This window comes from Mustela nivalis, assembly GCF_964662115.1.
Source record: "Mustela nivalis genome assembly, chromosome: 1".
Taxonomy (NCBI): domain Eukaryota; kingdom Metazoa; phylum Chordata; class Mammalia; order Carnivora; family Mustelidae; genus Mustela; species Mustela nivalis.
In genome coordinates this window covers 6,263,215-6,281,852 of record NC_139020.1, presented here as the reverse complement: position 1 = coordinate 6,281,852, position 18,638 = coordinate 6,263,215, and positions in this window count along the sequence as shown.

The following is an 18,638-nucleotide window of genomic DNA, read 5'->3' as shown; positions in this document are numbered from 1 at the left end:
GGAAGCCGCCAAAGGGCTCCTTTTCCTCCTCCCAAAGTTCTTAGGGTCCAAAAGTCCCCGCCAATGGGCCTCACCGATCCAGCCCTGGGCCTGACGGGTCACCAAGGGCACCTGGCTGGTATTTCGGGAAAAAGCCAACGTGGACTTCCAATGGCTGTGAATCACCCTACCTGATTCAGATGCGGACTTGCGGGGACTGAGACAGAGAGCTGATTGCTTCAGAGTAATCCACAATTGCCTCAGCAGGTAATTTACCGCTGGGAGTTTCAGGTACGAGACACAACAATGCATTGCCGATAAAAGTGTAAAGCCAGCTTGCAGTAGGCTGGTTTTTGGGCGGCAGCGCCCAGCGAAAGCCAGGAGGACTCCTGGGGCGCCATGCCTCCCCGCATGCCCCCCTCCTCCATAAATGAAAAAGGGTCTTCAAGTCGTGACTTGGTCCCTGGCCACTGCCCCCGAAAAGTGGGCACCTGCCTTGATGCACCTCACCAGAACTCTGCATGTCCCAGAGACTTTTACTGCCACCAAATTCCTCCTGCACTGGGTGACAATTCACCATCTCACAACTCCAGCCACCCTCCAGGTCCACACGGTACAGGCCAAGTGCCTTGGTCAGTGGGTGTTGCTTCACATTTGTGAAGCTCTTTCTGCCTTCCCTGGGCTTCCTGGAACAGCCCACCTTCCTATCCAATCTCCTCCAGCCTTAATCTTCTCGGTGGCCTTCTTCTCAGAATGTGACAGCCATACCAGCGGTGGTCTCACCAGTGTCACCTCCCTTGTTTCCGCCACCACACTACTCTATTATTAATATCATTGAAAATCCCGTTGGCTATTTTGGCAGCTCAACCAAATGGTGGCTCATGATGAGATTTATCTAGAGTCGACCAAAAGCCTTTTAGAAGTGACCCTGTCTGGCTTCCTCTTCCCTAGCTGGTCGCTGTTCTGGTGGGTTGGGGAGCTCAATGTCAGACTTTGCATTTGTTCCTGTTCTGTTTCTTCCTTTAATCTGGCCTGTCGCTTCTTCCCCACCCTTTGTGGTCATTTTCTATCTTTTGGAAACCTAGTACAAAGGCCTTCTGCAAAGTGACCCAGATTATTATTTAAAAAGCAGTTTGAGGGAAGTTGGAGTGGGAGGTGAACCATGAGAGACTATGGACTCTGAAAAACAATCTGAGGGTTTTGAAGGGGCGGGGGGTGGGAGTTTGGGGGAGCCTGGTGGTGGGTATTAAGGAGGGCACGGATTGCATGGAGCTCTGGGTGTGGTGCAAAAACAATGAATACTATTAGGCTGAAAAGAAATATATATATATATATATATATATATATATATATATATATATATGAAGCAGTTTGAGTTATGGATGGACCGAAACAAGTCAGCCCACACCTTGCTTTTCTCTACCTTTTCCAGAACGTATCATGAGGCTGCTTATTCATCACTTTGCTGAGACGCCTAAAAACCTTAAAGCCAAAGGAGGTGTTAGAGCCCGTGTGGTTGAAGCCCTTCGTTTTACAGACGAAGAAACTGCAGCCAGGTGAGGCGAAGGGATGCTGCGCCCACGGGGTTGCCTGATCTAGGGCAGAGCCAAGCATCCGGACCCTGGCGTCCTTTGGTCACACGCTCAGCAAGGACAGGGTGGGCGCGTTCCCCCAACTCTGCAGGAGGATTCCGACAGCGACAGCGGACAACAGAACCCCCGGCCTCGGTGGGGAGCTGCTAGGCAGGTCCGTCAAGCCAGAACACCGAAGAGCCACGACTGCCCGACCGCGGAGGAGACACGACCCACCTGCACTGCAGCCCCCGGGGGGAGGGGAATATCCCCCGCCGGGAGACGAAGGAAGCCCGACACGCGGACCCTGATGAATCTTGTCCCCGGTTTGCTGCGTGACAGAAAGCTGTCACAGGAGACCCCTAGGGCCTCCTTGCATTCAGGCGACATGTCCAGAAGGGGCAGATCCATATGGCGAGAAAGCAGCGGTGGTTCCCAGAGCTGGGGCTGCAGGGGAGGGGCGGGAGGGGCTGCCGGCCGGGACAGCATTTCTGGGGTGCGGTGGGGGTGAAAACGTCCTAGAGTCAGAGACGAACTTGTGACACACCCCCGACCTCTGAACCGCCCCCTCGCAGTGGTTGAAATGGTGACTCCGGGGTATGCGAACTTGGTTTTCAAAGCCGGGGGACCCCGCCTCCAGGGACACTGGGAGAGAAAGGAAGGGCCCGGAGGCCGCTGTGACAGGGAACCCTGTCTGGGCTCCCAGCCGCGCCGTGAGGGCCGCAGGGCTTCCCGCGAAGGGCCTGGGAGCGACCGGCACACACCGGCCGGGTCCTCCCTGCCGCTGCGCGTTGGTGTGAGCAGGTGAGGAGGGACCGCATGCGGTCACCTGCCACCTGCCGCGTGTGCCACCGCCCCCCCCCCCCCCCCCCCGCTGCCCGGGTCACACCGCCCTGGGACTGACGCGCAGAGCGGGGTCCGTTTACACCAGCCGCCCGGGCCGGGGTGGGGGTGGGGGTGGGGGTGGGGGTGGGGGTGGGGGACCCAGATGAAGGCGGCCGCGAATCAGCCCCGAGAAGCGCAGAAGCCGCACTTCGGGCTTGTTTAAAAAAGAATACGGGAAAAAAGGACGAACCCCTCTGTCCGTTGGCGGAGAATTCCTTTCATGTGGGCTTGACGGATTCCGCGGGGGCGGCGCAGCGCCTGGCGGCCTGCCTGACGGCGGAGGCGGTGTTCCCAGAACAAAAGTTCACGGCTGCTGCCGCGCAGCCGCTCACCCCGCCGCCCCCCCCACCCCCACCCCGCCGCCCCCACCCCACCCCCCACCCCCACCCCCACCCCCACCCCCCGCAGCCGCTCACCCCGCCGCCCCCACCCCCACCCCCACCCCCGCAGCCGCTCACCCCGCCGCACCCGCCCTGGCTCTGCCCCTGCCTCTCGCGGCCTCGCTCCCGCCCCTGCCCCGCCGCCCCGGTGCCGCCCGCATGCCACACGCACGCCTCACGCGCACCACACACAGCGCGCACACCGCACGCTCGCACCACAGATACACCACACATGTACCACACACACACCACACACACATCACACTTCCACCACACACCACACTCACACCACACACCACACACAGATCGCACTCGCACCACAAACCACACACACACCACACACAGATCACACTTCCACCACACACCACATATATACCACACCACACACACACCACATACACATCACACACACCACACATACACACCACAAACATATCACACCTGCACCACACACCCCACATTGCACACACTTGCACATACATGCATGCCACATGCACAACACACACTTACCACACACAGCACTCTACACACACAGCACGTACACACATATCACATACATATCACATTTGTACCACACACACCAAAAAACATACCACACATATGCCACACACACAGTACACACAGCACACACAACATCACATACCACACACATATCACACTTACACCATACATACCACACACGACACACATGTATCACATTTGTACCACACACACACATACCACACAAACCACGGACACACACATATATCATACTTGCACCACACATACCACATACACATACCACACACACATACACACACAGTCCACACACACCACACATACATACCTAGATACACAGATAGGCCACACACACAACACAGGCATGCCACATACACACCACATGCACACACAGCACACAGACACCACACCCATCACACTCTGTCTCTCTCCCTCTCCACACCATGTTATCCTGAGTGAATGAGAGGAGTCGTTTAACTTATTCAAGCCAATCAGGCTTCCAGAAAAAAAGGAAAACACAAAGGCCCACACTCTTACCAGAAAGACTAGAACACATGGTCTTGTCTTAGCATAATGAGGACCAACTTTTACGGAGCACTGTTGTCTTCAAAGAGCTTCACAAACATTAACTAATTAGGGTCCCCGCACCCCAGCTGCTGAGGTCTGTCGTCTGTGGTACAGATGAAGGAAGGAAGGCCCTGAGGCACAGGTTGAATCCAAAATGGGACAGCAACCCTGGCGCTCAGCTTCGGGTAGACCAGCCAACACACCGACCTCTCTCTGGGAAAGGGGGTCAAATTAGGACAGAAGGCAGGAACCAGTTCTTCAGGTGCTAAAGAGTTAAGAAAGGAGGAAGACAGGGTGGTTGGTGGCTGGTGACATGAGGTCAGCTCCAGCTGATATCCTGTGCTCAAGGGGGGAGAACAGTCTGCTGGCCTCCTGCCTGTCCAAGCTGAACAGGCCAGGTTGGTCGCAGACAGCTGTGATGCCAGGATGGGCCCAAACTCCCGGTGCCCACAGGGCCCGGGCAGCAGCCACTTCTGCACTCTTCACCCTGTGCTGGCAGAGTCAGGCCTCAGAGAGGCTCATGGATTTAGTTCATTCATTTCTCATTTACGGGAGTGATTCATTATTACCACATCAACACACCTCACTCCCAGGCAAGTTTTCCAACACATCACACTGACAAATCTTTCTGTATCTGAGAGAAAGTGGACACACTGTTTGAACTTACCAGTGGGATGGAAATTCTTTCTCAAGTGAAAGAGCTTTGAAGACCTGTATTTCCATGTGGGCATTTTCTGGAAGGCTGATCCTGGGCAGAATCTCTCCCCTCATTCAAAACCCTCCATAGAAGCGAACATCCTTCCTCGCTCTGAAAGAGTCATGTAGAACAGAGCTTAACTTCAGAAGTCCTTGTCCTTGGACCTGGAAAGATGTGCTAAGTTTATTGTCTCATGGAAAATAACACTACTTGGTAGAGGCACCTTCCTTGGTCCCATCACTACCTAGATCCACCCATCTAGGAAGGTGTTTGAAAGAGGAACTGCTCAACTCAAGACCAAGGGCAACAGAAACAACACTGGCTTCTTCATTCATAGCTTGGGCTAACTGCTCATCTTAGGTCTCAACAATTATTTGGGCATGTTTGAGGCACAGAGAAGTACACTCACTTCTTTTTTTTTTTTTTTAATAAGGGCATTAAAGAAAAGACAAATATGAAGGCAAAAGAGACCCAAAAGAGAAGCACCTAGATACACCTTATAGAAAAACTTCAGAAAAGAGAATGAGCATTATCTAGAACTTCAATTCTGAGCTCTTCATTGGAAATATTATCCATTTTCATTTTGTTTAAACTAGGATTTTTTAACTAAGACCATTTTTAAAATGCTGTTGTGGACATCTTTGGTAGTGAGCATGAACTCAGGGCAAATGTGTCATCTTCAAAATACAGTTAAACCAGGTGAGTTGTATTTAGGTCAAAGTGATTTGAAATGTTAGGTTAGATGAATTTTGATAGTCTCTTACTGGGAACAATGTGAACATGTTATTTGTAAGATTGATTTATGTGTTTTTGTTAGAAGGTTCATATTGGGTGTTCTTAATCAGTAGCTGCTGGTAATAGTGGCAAGAGTTCAAATTCTGGGTCTGTTATTTACTCACTGAATAACCCCAGGCTAATTAACCCCTTCTAGACTTGGTGTTCCCCTGTCTAAACAAAGGACAGAAAGAATACTTACCCCTCACAGCCTGTTGAAGGACTTCAGTGAGATGATGTCTACAAAACTCTAGCACATAGGAAGCATTTCTTTTTGCCTTTGTATTTTTTTCCCATAATTAATTTTATGCCCCTTAGAAAATCAAATGATGACAAACTAATTCTAAAATTTATAGGGAGAGGCAGAAGACCCAGAATAGACAACACAATATTGAAAGAGAAGAACAAAGTCAGAAGACAGATACGACCCAAATTCCAAGACTTAATGTGGAGCTGCGGTGACTAAGACCATGTATTATTGGTGAAAGAATAGACAAATAGATCAATGGAACAGAACAGAGAGCCTAGAAATAGAGTCAACTGATCTTTGACAAAGGAACAAAGGTGGTACAATGGAACAAAGATAGTCTTCTCAACCAACTCAACATGCAAGAAATGAATCTAGGGACCCCTGTGTGGCTCAGTGGGTTAAGCCTCTGCCTTCGGCTCAGGTCATGATCTCAGGGTCCTGGGATCGAGTCCTGCATCAGGCTCTCTGCTCAGCAGGAAGCCTGCTTCCCCACCTCTCTCTCTGCCTGCCTCTCTGCCTACTTATGATCTCTGTCTGTCAAATAAATAAATAAAATCTTTAAAAGAAAAAAATTAATCCAGATGCAGACCTCACGCCCCTCACAAAAATTAGCTCACACTAGATCATAGACCTAAATATAAACTGCAAAACTATAAAACTCCTAGACAATAACACAGGAGAACATGTACATCACCTTGGGTATGGTGATGACTTTTTAGATACAACACAGAAGGCATGATCCATGGAAGATAAGCTGGACTTCATTAAAATAAAAAAACGCCTGTTATGTGAAAGACAATGTAAAGAGAATGAGAAGACCAGCCACAACTGGGAGAAAATATCTGCAAAAGGCACATCTTATAAAGGACTATTATCCAAAAATACACAAAGAACTCAAGAATAAGCAAAAAACCCAATTAAAAAATTGGCCAAAGACATCAGGGAAATACAAATCAAAACCACAATGAGATACCACCTCACACTAGTCAGAATGGCTAAAATTAACAAGTCAGGAAATGACAGATGCTGGCGAGGATGCAGAGAAAGGGGAACCCTCCTACACTGTTAGTGGGAATGCAAGCTGGTGCAACCACTCTGGAAAACAACATGGAGTTTCCTTAAAAAATTGAAAATAGAGCTACCCTATGACCCAGTAATTGCACTACTGGGTATTTATCCTAGAGATACAAACATAGTGATCCGAAGGGGCACGTGCACCCGAATGTTTATAGCAGCCATGTCCACAATAGCCAAACTATGGAAAGAAGCTAGATGTCCATCAACAGATGAATGGATAGAGAAGATGTGGTATATACATACAATGTAATACTATGCAGCCATCAAAAGAAATGAAATCTTGCCATTTGGGATGATGTGGATGGAACTAGAGGGTATTATGCTGAGCGAAATAAGTCAAATGGAGAAAGACAACTATCATATGATCTCTCTGATATGAGGAAGTGGAGATGCAACGTGGGAGGCTTGGGGGGTAGGAAAAGAATCAATGAAACAAGATGGGATCAGGAGGGAGACAAACCATAAGAGACTCATAATCTCACAAAACAAACTGAGGGTTGCCGGGGTGGTGGGGATGTGATATGGAGAGGGTGTTGGGGTTATGGACATTGGGGGAGGGCATGTGCTATTGTGAGTGCTGTGAAGTATGTAAACCAGGTGACTCACAGACCTGTATCCCTGGGGTTAATAATACATTGAATGTTTATTTAAAAATTATAAAATTATAAAATTGGCCAAAGAGCTTAACAGACACCTCACCGAAGAAGATATACAGAGACCAAGTATGAGAACATGTTGCACACCCTGTGTCATCAGGGAAATGGAAATCAAAACAATAAGACACCAGTACATACCTATTAGAATGGCCAAAATCTGGAACACTAACCATGCCAAATGCTGGTGAGGACGTGAAGCAATAGAAACTTACATTCATTGCTGGTGAAAATGTAAAATAGTACAGCTACTTTGGAAGACAGTTTGGCAATTTCTTATGTAATTGAGCATACTTTTACTACACAGTCCAGTAAATCACACTTTTTAGTATTTACCCAAAGAAGTTGAAATGTTAGGTCTGCACCAAAAACAAAAACAAAAACCTGTACATGGTTACAGTCACTTTATTCATATATAGCAAAACTAGGAAGCAACCAACATGTCTTTCAGTGGATGAAGAAACTGTGGAATATTATCAATCACTAAAAAAGAAATCATCTGTCACATCTTGAAAAGATCTGGAGGAACCTTGAATATATGTTACCAGATGAAAGAAACCAATCTACAAAACCTTTATACTGTATGACTCCAACTATATAGTATTCTAGAAAAGGTAAAAACTATGGAGACAGTAAAAAAAAAAATGGTTTCCAGGAGTTGATGGCAAGGGGATACCTAAGCAGAGTGCAAAGGGTTTTTAGGGCATCCCCTCCATGGAGGGGATGTCATTATCTCGTGTTATTCACTGCATTTGAATTTATTGCAAGTTGCAGATGCTACATTTTTCACAAAGTGAAGGTTTAGGACATCGGTGGAGGGAGTCACTGCAGATGGGGTAGAAATACTAGAAAACTAGAATCAGCAGTGGAGCCTGAAGACAGGACTGAGTTGTTGCAATCTCATGATAAAACTTGATTGGATGAGGAATTGCTTTTCATGCATGAGTGAAGAAAGTGGTTTTCCTGAGATGAAATCGACTCTTGGTGAAGATGCTGTGAAGTCTGTTGAAATGACAACAAAAAACTTAGACAATCCCATAAAGCTAGTTGACAAAACAGCAATAGGGTTTGAGAGGATTGCCTCCAGTTCTGAAAGAAGTTCATCTGTGTGTATAATGGTATCAAACAGCGTCCTGTGCCGGAGAAATCACTCGTGAAAGGAAGAGTCGATCGATGCGTTCGACTTCACTGTTGTCTCATTTTAAGAAATTGCCACAGCCATCCTAACCTTCAGCAACCACCACCCTGGCCGGTCAGCAGCCCTCCACATCAGGGAGGAGTTCCCAGCCAGCAAAAAGTTGTAACTGCTGAAAGCTCAGATGATGGTTAGCATTTTTTAGTAATAAAAGGTATTTTAAAAATGGAGGTGTACATTTCTTAGACATAATATCACACTTAGAATACTGTATACTATAAATGTGACCTTTATAAGCACTGGATATCCAAAAAATCCATTTGACTGTCTTTGATGTGATATTCACTTTACTGCAATATTCACCTTTCTGCAGTGTTCTGGACTGAACCTGAAATATCTCCAAGGTCGGCCTGTATACCTTTGTCGAAACCCATAGAGTGTGCAACACCAAGACTGAATTGTAACATGAGCTATGGACTCTGGGTGATTATGTCAATGTAGGCCCATCGACTGTCACAAATGTCCACTCGTGTTGATAAAGGAGGAGGCTGTGCCTGTAGAGGGTCAGGGCTCGAGGTGTGTGGGACGTCTCTACATCTTCCCCTCAATTTTCCTGGGAACGCAAAAATGCTTTAAAAAACTAAAGTTAATTTTAAAAAATCAAATAATGATTTGGTTATTTTACTTTCTGGGGGCTAATCCCAAAGATGCCTATAAGGTTACTGAAATTCGTGTTTTTGTTTTCTAGATGTCTTCATTAGAAATAAGGATTGATGGCAGATGTTGGGTGCACTTACGGTGGTGAGCGTTGCTGATGTACAGACTCGTGGAATCGCTGTGCTGTGCATCGGAATCTAATATGACAGTGTATGCTGATTATACCGTAACAAATTTGAGTGGCAAATTTTTTACAAAGAAATAAGGATTGATGAAAGAAAAAAGGGAGGAAAGGAGAGAGGGAAGGAAGGGGGCGGGGGAGCGAGGGTGGGGGAGGGGAGGAAGATGAGGAGCCTATGCTCAGCAAGCAAGCATCACTCCTTCAACTAGAGCTAACCCTAGCTCCTCCTAGCCCGTTTGTTGACCTGTAAATCAGAAGGAAAGAAAAGGCCTTGCCTGCTGTGGGTCTCATGTGGACACTTCCCCAGGACAGGCCCTGGCCTGCTGCCCTCGTGTATGAAGCCCTTCTTTTTCTGGAAACAGTACGCTGAATAAACACTCCTGGAATTAGAAATATGTAAAAGCATCCAAATAGTAAAAATAGCTAAGGAAAGAACTGCAATATACGCAGAAGAATTAGCTCAATAAATATTTGTGGAATGAATTCTAGCCCCGAATGACATCTTTGGGTATAATGTACTCCACTTTCCATGGGGCCGGCTGCAGAACTCTGACCCCATGTCAACTTTTTGTGTTCCTGATGTCATTGCACAGCCAGGAGCTGCCGTGTCACGTCAGTGCCTTCCAGGATCTGAAGTCACGTTGCAGACCATGTATACCCCAGCCATGTGCTGAAAAGGTATGTTCCAGACCTCTCCAAATGCCGAAGCCAGAGTTCTGAACAGATGCACCTGACTTCTTCGGGAAGGATGGGGAGAGAGACGGGCTTCTAGAGAGGGGAGCAAGTGGGAGCTGGTGGGATTCCAGAACCTGCTTGGGGGTGGGGATATGAGGTCTAGCTCTCCCAGGAGGGATGGAGTTGGTGGGGGAGAGGAGGGACAGGCCAGGGCACTCCTGTCATTATTTTTCAAAGTGAGAGCCTAAGAGATGCTGTTCAAGAGACAACAAAGCTGTGATTTTGACTTACAAAGTTGAGAAACCAAAACAGTGTAAGAACTATATTGGCAGGAGGGAAGAAGAACAGATAGACATCTCTAATTTTTATGACAGAAATATATAGATATTGCCATAAATGGGTATTTTTTAGGAGGTTCACCTATACCTAATTTAGTAACTGGCAGGGATTACCACAAGGATGAGAAACAGTGACAGTTAAAGGATGCCTTTACAAGGGTTATTTCTGCAGAGCTAGACCCTGTGGAGAGGGTAGGTTGGGGAAATTCTTGTTTTCCATGGTAAACCTTCCTCCACGGTTGATATTCCCCGAGCCGTGTCTTGCTTACACAAGAAAGTTATGATCTGTGTTCCGAAGGCTCCTTGGCTCTCCTTGCTCTGGTGGGTCAGCCTCTCTGGCTTGAGGGGCCCCTGAGAGTGCATGACCGAAGGCTCCCATGGGAGCCAGGAACCATTGCTAGACCTCACCAGCACCAGGCAACGCTACACCTTGCATGAACAAATGAGTAAATCCTGGAAGAAGTGTCTATCTCATGACACATGTTATTCACGTAAGAGGCAATGCTGTCCATTTGATAAGCACATGCACACGCCCTCCATGCCCAGGACCCACAGCCAAGCCAATCCAAAGGCAAACTGGCTGTTCCAGGATGACCAAGTCAAGCTGCTGTCTGATACTCCTCCTCCTGTATCCCCTCCAATTTTCCAAAACTATTTTAATTTTAAAAAATCACAAATTGGTCTTGGACATATCGAATGATACATCAGACACAAATCATTTCCTTGGCTGGTACCATTTCCAAATGGCCTTGGCTGGTACCACCACCACCCAGATGCTCCCCGGGGTGGCCCAGGGATCATTTCATTTAGACCCCACAGAAATCTGCCAAGGACATGTGCCTCAACTTACAGAACCTTCCAGCAAACCTTAGTCTTTCAGAGACTTCAGTCAAGATCTTGGACAGAGAAGGCTAAGGCAAACACAAACAAAAACCAATTCTAGTTTTAAAGGAGCTCAAAGAGCCTTTGTCAAAGGGAATCAAAGCTCCCTGGGGAGCCCGCTCATTAGGTTTAATCATCAACTGTGCTTATCAGATCCTTGATTTCTAAGTCCCTGGAAGACAAAAGGTGCAAAAAGAATCCTTGTGTGCTTTGGAGATTGATTTCAAAGCAGGCCTTGAGGTCACCTGCCCAGATGCTTTAGGCAGCAATTATAAGCAGGAAACAAAAGGCACTCATTTGATTTCATAAAATTGGACAGGACCCCTGGATGCAGACTTGCCCTTGAAATCTAAGTGTGGCTGGAAGCGTCGGTTTACACACCATATTTATCTGGGGGTGGAGGGAAGTCAACAGGTTGGGGCCTGCTCTGACTCCCCTGGAGGTGCTCCTGAGTTGGGATAGCTGGGCTGAGACCAGGGGGGACCTACCTGTCAGGCTTACCTACTAGAAACGAATGCTCACCTTGCTGTCCAAGCTTCTGGAAAAAAAGGGATCCCTTAGACTGTCTGAGTTTGGCTTTCCTTGGCCCGTTCTACATTACGAGTTAGAGATTTGGGGGTCATTTGACTCAATCGGGGTGACGCACCTGGTACATCTGGAGAGTTAATCCCCAGATCCACGGCGGTTCTGGTTCCAGTATCCTACTCTGGGGAGAGCAAGCCAGAAGACCTACAGGTAGGGGATGATAGGAAAGGGTTAATATTACTATCCGTGAAATCTGCAGGAACTCCATTGACTGGCTAGCACCCTGAAGCTGGCCGGGGCAGGACATCTGATTCAAACACCAAACAACCCGCAAGGCAAAGAGTAAGTCAGAGAGGGAAGGAAGTCTCTCTCCCAGACGCCAAAGCAAGCATTCGCTCGCAACACCCGGTAAACCTTCCTACCTTCGCTTCCGTTCTCTCTCTATCACATTTCAGTTCTTGGAGACTCTGTCCTCCCCAACCTTGGCCACCCTCTTCGGGATGTTTGTATTACTTTCTCTCTCCCTTTTTCATGCAATAGCAGTTCTCAAAGCTTTCTGTTGAAAATCCCACCATCTTCTCTCTTTCCCGGACCTGCTCCCTGTTCCTTCCCCTGTACTGCTCCAAAAGATCAAGACCCAGCAGGGGTTACAGACTGGGGGAGGGGAGGGGGTCCCCCGGAGGAGGACGGGGATCACGAGTACATAGAATATCTAGTCCCTGAAACACTTTCGATACCATGTTGATGACCTACCATGTGTTACAAGCCGCAGAGAACTCCGATGTACCAGGGGTCTAAACTGGGGTGTTCAAAGTGGGCCCTGAGGACAGTTCCAAGGAGCCGCACTTTGATGAGAAGGTTTGGTAATTAACTACGTTTGCACAACGTGTTATCCCTCACCCGTCTGTCTCCTGGTGATCCCCAACGCATATTAAATTTCTGATAATTTCTCTGGTAAATATGCATATTTGTCATCGGTCAACCTGGTGTTGCCCTAACTTATTTGATCACCAAACTTACTTGATCATGGGGGAAGAAGGCACTAATGTCAGCAGCACGCTTGACCCACACGGATCCAGGGAAAGGATGCTCATGCCATGCTCGCAGGTGCCGGAGAACTTATCGCATATTTGTGGCCCTGTAGACCTGTGCTTGATTATTCTTGATGGGGAGGTGTAACTCCCCATACACGGAAGATGGGTAAAGCTGAGCCAATAAGACAACTCAGCAGTGGCTTTAGAAGGGAGAGACAAACCCATGCTGGGACCCAGCCGTGCTGGGGGGAGAGGGAGCCCCCGTGAATGCACCGGGGAAGGCAGAGAGGGGCAGTTGTCTTAGAGACCAGGAGGTCAGACCCGAACCCAGAAGCCAGCCCCGGCTTGCCCAGGGACAAACATGTTGTTATTCTGCATTCCCACACTGAAGCCCTACATTGAAACTTGCTCTAGACTCTGGCTGGCAACTAGAAAGAGAAAAGTCAGCAGAGCAACTTGGTGCTACTGGCTAAGACTTATTCTCAGAAATGGCTATGACTTTCCAAAAGCCCCAGATTCTTTGGGGTTTTTTTTCCTCACACTCGTGTTCTCCACAAACCCCACCCCCTCACTCGGCAGCACGGTTTCTTAGATCAAATAAACTTAGCATGATCTGTCAAGACCCGGGGAAGGTCGGCGAGCCTGACCTGCTTGAGGGAGGCAGTCCTTTCCAGCCTGGAGCCAGACCCTGATAACCGGCATCGGGGCTGCTATTTTGGAAGGCAGCTTGGAGATCTGTGGCTGTAGGCATTTTGTTATTTTGCTGTTTGCTTTTGGAACTTCTTAAAACAAACCTCAAAGAAGAGAAAACTCCTGTCTGAGACAGATTCCTTTTAGGATCCAAGAAATGACTCACACGGTCTGTTTTGGCATTTATGCTCCCCGTTGAGTTAATATGATTAGACTCATGAATTCTATTTTTGAAATGCAGACTCTGTACCCTGAATATTCTTCCAGAACAACAACAATAACCAAAAAAAAAAAGAAAAAAAAAACTGGGAGAGAAATGACACCCGATTTACATATTTGCCGTATCTAAGTATATGCTCTTTGCCCACTTACTTTTGTCCTTGATCGCCTATTTTTTCCATCAGATTAAAGAGCTCCAGCAAATTCCCCAGTAAAGTTGCAGAAACCGTTTTTTTAGAATGAGTCCTGTTCACGGGCAAGCTAGTGATATAGACAGTTCTGTATTCACCAAATGTCTATTGACAGATGAATGGATAAGAAACATGAGGTATGTATACTCGATGGGATATTACGTAGCCTTAAAAAAGAAGGGAATTCGGAAACATGATACAACATGGAGGAAGCCTGAAGACATGATACCAAGTGACCTAAGCCAGTCACAAAAGGCTGCATGGTTCCACATGTGTGAGGTCCTTAGAGTTGTCAAATTCACAGAGGCAGAAAGCAGAACAGAGCTTCCCAGAGGCTGAGGGGTGTGGGGACGGGGGGATGATTATTTAATGGAGATGAAGTGCAGGTCTGGGAAGACGAAAAAGTTCTGGAGGCGGATGTGATGAGTATCGCACGACACTGTGAGTGTACTGAATGTCACTGAACTGTACACTTAGAGATGGAGAAAACGGTTAAGTTTTTGTTATGTATGTTTCACCAAACGTGCGCACAAAGTTCTCGTTCCTCTGGGAGCAGACCCGGGACAATGCCCGTGGCCTGAAGCTGCCCCCTGCTTGGCTTTCATCTGAGCAACCCACTGCTCCAGAAATAACCAAGTTGCTTGCTCTTCCAAGCTAATGCCCAGCGAGACCTGGGTCCTGCTTCCTTCACCACAGAACCGGCACGTTCCCACCGAGGGAGGCAGTTTTCATACAGCATATGATGGGCGGTCTGGGCAGGAGGCAGGTGTAGGCTTTCCTTCCTGGGAAAAAGTCCCCGCCACAGAAATGGGATGGCTCCTGAGATTTGTCTCAGTCACTATAATTGTTATATAAGGGTTTTTTTTTTTTTAAGATTTTATTTATTTATTTGACAGAGAGAGATCACAAGTACACAGAGAGAGAGAGCTGGAAGCAGGCTCCCCGTGGAGCAGAGAGCCGGATGCAGGGCTTGATCCCAGGACCCTGGGTTCGTAACCTGAGCCTAAGGCAGAGGCTTTAACCACTGAGCTATCCAGGCTCCCCTAGTTGTTACATAAGTTACGCACGTACCCTTTGTTCTTGCGTAATAAACAGCTGCGAGGGCTCTTGGACACGTGGCTCTCCATTTGGCTATGAACTTCACCCTAATCTAAAGAAAGACTGCTCCATGTTTCATTTCAAGTTGTGCGCCAAGCCCAAGTTTTTAAGCATTTTGTTTGTTAGGTAATTGTTGAGGACTCCTGTAAAGTAATGTTGTGCATAATAAGGACTTCATGGGTTCCTATTAAGAACAACGAGCCATGCTAACCGCAGACCTCAAAAGAAGTGTTGTTATTTGGGCTTTAAATAAAAAATAAAGATCTTTATTCGTGCCACTAGAATAAAGGTCTTTTCAGAACTTCATTTTTGAAAGTCTTTGGCATGGCCATAGACACAATAAACATGCATATATATATGTATTCTCATGCTTTCCCTTTAAAGCACATTGTGCATTTTAGAATTCCATGTTAAAAGATACATATACATGGGCGAGTGACCTCTATAACATCCCCAAAACAATATTTGCTAAACATAACCTTCTTAAGTAGATTTGTCCTTATTCCTCGTACTTACATAGCCACTTTCTCTATTTACAGTGGACCCAGATGGATTTTGGAGAAGTAAGGTTTGTAGGGGACTGAGTGTCCCAGGCAGAGACCAAATTGTCAGATAAACTTTACAAGTAGAAAGTCTGCCACCTGTGTGTCCTATGCAGGCCATTCTCAATGTCTTAATTGGGGCTAATTAGGAGGGATGTTAAAGCACTCCGGTTGGCTTTACATTCTCACTCGAGGACCACTCCAATTGATGTACCCCAGGGTCAAAGAAGGTGGGGAAGATAGATAAGAACTCAATTAACACCAGTTTCCTGGACACCTAATTAGGAAGCTCTCTTTTGGGGCAGGACTATGGGAGCTACCAAATAATACAGTGTAAAGGGCATGGGGCTTAGCTGGATTTGATTATTATCACTTGAGATGCAAGGCTGGGTGCCATCTTGCTCCAGCCATGACAACCAGCTCTTATAAAGGCAGGAAATTAACTTAGGCAAGATCATCTTCCTCTCAGCTCTGTCGATCTTCCCCCCACCTCCACACACACTCTTTTCTGCCTTCCTTTAAATTCTGGGCAGAAAGAAGGATGAGAAATCTTCTGGAGGTCCTAAGATAAGCCACAGGAAAGCCCCTCCCAACAAAGTATACATTTTGTGGCCATGGAAGGCAGGCATGGTTGGAGCGCAGCATAGACATTTAAAAATCCCAACGTAAACCCCAAAAGGTGCTGGGAAGAGACCTCCCTGGTGTTCAGAATAAGGGCCTGGGGTTGGGTGTGAAGGGGTGTCCTTTGCTCTGGATGGGAGGTGTGGTGGCCAACACAGGTATGTCCTGAACTTTTAGAAACATTTTCAACCATAAAGAACCAGATGAGAGGCTGCAGGCAGGGCCAGCCCCCGATGGAGTCTCAAGCTAGGGCCTCTATATTCCCAGCAACAAACAGATGGCAGGTTAGGTGGATGGTCAAGCAATAGCTGTGCTAAGACTTTGATGATGGAAAGGAGCCAGGAAAACAGAACTGTAGGAGGAAAGCTTTTTGCGTGGGGGTAACACGGCAAGGCCCTGAGGAAGGAAGGTCCTGGGTGTTCAGGGAGCAACTCAGCATGTGGTTGGAGCGAAAGGAAAGAGGGACGTGTAGGGAGTTGAGCTTACACACAGGCAAGGTGCCCTCACTCAGAGCTCAGAGGGGAGGAGTAAAGGGGGTGAGGAGTTCAAGCTTCTTCTGGCGCATTCTCTGTGCTCACCTGGAGCCCCCAGAAGGCCAGAGGACAAACTGACTCAACAGCCAACAAGACTGACCTCCTCTCCCCTGTGTACACTGAGGATGGAGACTTCTACCTTCCCCGGTATTCCTGCCATCCACCTTAAACATTTCTATCCATTATCCACATACCACTTACAAGTGATGGTATTCTGAACAAAGAAGACCAAGCCAAGACCCAAGCCCATTCTCTCCATCATTCCGTTTTTCTTCACTGTTGAGTTAGATTAGTCCTCCTCAACTGGGGGTGATATCCTCCCTGGGAGAATTGGCCATGTTTGAGACATTTTTGGTTGGCACAAACACTGTGGGGATGGTTACTGGCATCTACTGGGTAGGTGCAGGATGCTATTAATCTCCTACAGTGCATGGGACAGTCCCCTAACGACAGATAATTATCCCCTCTAAATGTCCATAGATGGATAAGAAGGAAGACCATCCCCTGGAGATTACTGGGGAGGATTTTGTTCCAGAAAAAAATGACCAAGAAGAAAGCTGGCTCAGCTTCTTTCAAAATTAAATACCTCCCTCCTTTGTCACACATTGGAAAACAAGTGAGTTTCTATTTCAGTCTGTGGGGTGGGTTTTCTGCCTGTTTGGCTGGCTTTTTTGGCTGATGCATCTTGGACAGCTCAGTGTGGCTTGCTGTCCATCAGGAAGAGAAGTCCCAGAAGGGCCCAGAGACATAAACGTGGGCAGAGAAACCACCCTCAGAGCCCCCAGAAGCTGGCACACACCCAGCTGGGTCCTCCCCAGGTGAAATGACTGGAGGCAAGGCTTAAAGCTGTAGGGACTTTCTGGCATCGTCAGTTTGCACTTTTAGCCTTTCCCTCCTTTTATACATGGCCATACAGGCTCTGAAATTCAAAGCTGGGTGTATCTATAAATACCTTTGAATAGAAATGTTGGTAATGTCATTGCACAATGCCATTGCTATGGGCTGAATTGTGTCCCCCTCAAATTCGTATGCTGAGGTTCTAACCCTAAAGACCTCAGAATGTGACCATGGATGTAGGGTCTTTAAAGCAGTGATTAAGGTAAAACAAGGTCTTTAGGGTGGGCCCTAATCCAGTATGACAGGTGTCCTGAGAAGAAGAGGTAGATTAGCCCATAGACACACACAGAGGGACAACCATGCAAGGACACAGGGAGAAGATGGCATCTACACACCAAGGAGAGAGGCCTCAGGAGGGACCAGCCTTGCCACACCCTGATGTTGGACTTCCAGCCTCCACACTGTGGGACAATAAGCTTTTGTTGTTTAAGCCCTTAGTCGATGTTACTTTGTGGATGCAACCTAGCACACCAACACAGCAGTCTTAGAGCTGAGAGGGGCTCAGGGATTCTCCCGTGCACCCTGCTGCCCAGAGCCACCATCTCCTCTATGGACACACTCTGAGAAGCGGTCTCTGAACGCTGCCAGGAAGAGGGGGCAGGGGCTCATGACTTCACCAAGAAATTGTTTAGCATGGTGTATTAGTTTCTTCTTGCTGCTGTAACAAATTACCATGTGCTTAGGAGTTAAAAACAACAGTGATTTATTCTCTCACATTCTGGAGGCCAGAGTCCAAAAGCAGTCTCCCTAGACCCAGCTCTGTCCCCAGGGGGCTAGGAGAACTTGCTGTCTTGCCTCTCCCAGCATCTGGAACTGCGTTCCTTGGCTCACACAGCTCCTCCATCATCACACATGACCTTCTCCACTTCTGTCTGCGTCCTATCTCCCTCTGTCTTTCTTTCATGAGACCTGTGGAGCATGCAAGTCCCACCTCAAGGATCCAGAATCCTGTCCCGTCCCCAGATCCTTAATCACATTTACAAAGTCCCCCTCACCATGCAAGGGAGCACATTCGTAGATTCCAGGGATTGGGACATCTTTGTGGCCGGGAGCATTATACAGCCTACCAGAGACCTCAAGGCAGATTTT